Here is a 2,058-nt window from a genome sequence, read left to right as displayed (position 1 = left end):
TCTCAAAAAAAAAAAAAAAAATTAATGCTTAAAAAAACCCATGATGAACGAAACATCAAAAATTTAAATACAGAACAGGCAGGATCTGATCCTGTACTCCTTGCCTCACTCGCCTCACCCTGAATCCAGGGAGCCAGGAAAGCTAACCTATTAACTCTGGTTGAGAACTCTTGGAGGTGCCTGCTCAAACCCTCACTACAGGAAAATAGAAGTGATCCTTTTCATACTTTCCCCCCAAAGAACCTTCATAGAAGAAAGCAGCTCATATTCCTGCCCAGAGTAGCCAGAAGGCCAGCAGCAAGTTGGAAATTTCTTTAAGGCTCTTGTTCAGGCACGTTTTGAATTTGAGATTTCATAATATAACCATTTTTGGTTTTGTTTTGTTACCTTTTATTAAAGCATATATACTACTTCAGAAGTGTTTAGAAAAATGCATATATCCTAACTGTCCCGCTCAAAGAGTTTTCACGAATGGAGCACACACGTGTAACCAGCACACAGATCGACAGTGAGAACATCAGCAGGACCCTGGAAGTCCCTCTCACGCCCCTTCCAGTCACTGCCACCTTCAGGTACCTCCATCTTGATGTCTGACGGCACAAATCAGTTTCGCCTACTTTTATCCCTTATATAAACGGGATGATACAGTCTAATGTATGTTGAGTTTGGCCTATTTTGCTCAACATTATGTTTGTGAGATTCAGCCATATTGTTGTGTGTGATTGTAGTTGGTTCATTCTGAGTGCCCTGTGTGGATATATCACAGGAAAAGTATCCATTTTACTGTGTATTTGGATTATCTTCAGTGTGGGGCTGTAACAAATAGTGCTGGTATGAATATTCTCATGCGTGTCTTTGGTTACCACACATGCGTTCATTTCTGTTGAGAGTGGAGTTCCTGGGTCATAGGGAAGGCGTATTTTCAGCTTTAGCATCTGAAGTAGTTGTACTAATTTATAACTCTAGTGAGAGTCCCCGTGGCTTCACATCCTTATCTGGACTTGATTTTCAGGCCTTTTTCTCTTATCCAATAAAGTGGTAAGTGGAGCATATCGTATTGTAGTTTAATTTGCATTTCCTGGGTGAGTGATGAAGTTAAGAACCTTTTCGTATGTTTATTTGGCATGTGAACAGCTTCTTTAGGGAAGTGTCTGTTCAAGTCTTTTGCCCATTTCTCTGTTAGGTTGTCTATTTTTTCCTTACTGACTTGTAGAGTTCTTTTTAAATTCTGGATTTGTGACCTTTGTCAGACACACACATTGAGAATATCTTATCCTGTTCCGAGGTTGCCTTTTTCCTCCCTTAATGGTATCTTTTGATGAATAGGGATGCTTAGTTTTAATGCAGTTCATCTAATAATTGTTTCCATTTATGATTAGCACTTTTTGTTTCCTGTTTGTAAAAGCTTTGCCTATTCCCAGGTCACAAAGATGTTTTGCTGTGTTTTGTTCTTAAAGCTTTGTTTATTTATTCATTTATTTTAGCTTCAAATCTGCGATCTTCTGGAAATCATTCTGGAAATGGTTTTTGATATGGTGTGAGGTAAGAGTCAAAATACATTTTTTTCCATATGTCAGGTGACTCATGTGTGGTATCTTTGTTTTCTTATAAAAGTAATAATTAAATTAGTTTCCTGTTAAATTTTATGACTTGCCCCTAATTCTTCAAATGGAATTGATTCTTCGGAGGTGGCTGTGCCCCGGCAGGGCTGCCCACTATTCCTCTTCCTGACACTGTTGCGCCGGCAAGCAGAGACCCTTTCCCTGTTGCTGACCCTCAGAGCCCAGGTTCCTTGGACTCTGCAAGCTCAGTCTTGGCTCTCTGGGTTGAGGCCTCCTCCGCTGGCTTCTTCAGGCCCCATCCCTCTACCCGAGGCCCCTGCCCTTTGTTTTCTGCATTCTCTTCCCTCCTCATACAGGGGCCCAAAGTAACAGCAAACTGGATCAGGCAGAGCCTTAATGAGCCCTGATTAAGAACCTGGACTTAGCTTAAGTGACATAGTGAGACCCTGTCTCTACAAAAAATTTAAAAATTAGCCAGATGTGGTGGAGCACACCT

Source organism: Propithecus coquereli, unplaced genomic scaffold (genome assembly GCF_000956105.1).
Source record: "Propithecus coquereli isolate 6110/MARCELLA unplaced genomic scaffold, Pcoq_1.0 Scaffold126, whole genome shotgun sequence".
NCBI classification, from domain to species: domain Eukaryota; kingdom Metazoa; phylum Chordata; class Mammalia; order Primates; family Indriidae; genus Propithecus; species Propithecus coquereli.
Note: the sequence above shows the minus strand (reverse complement) of the source record.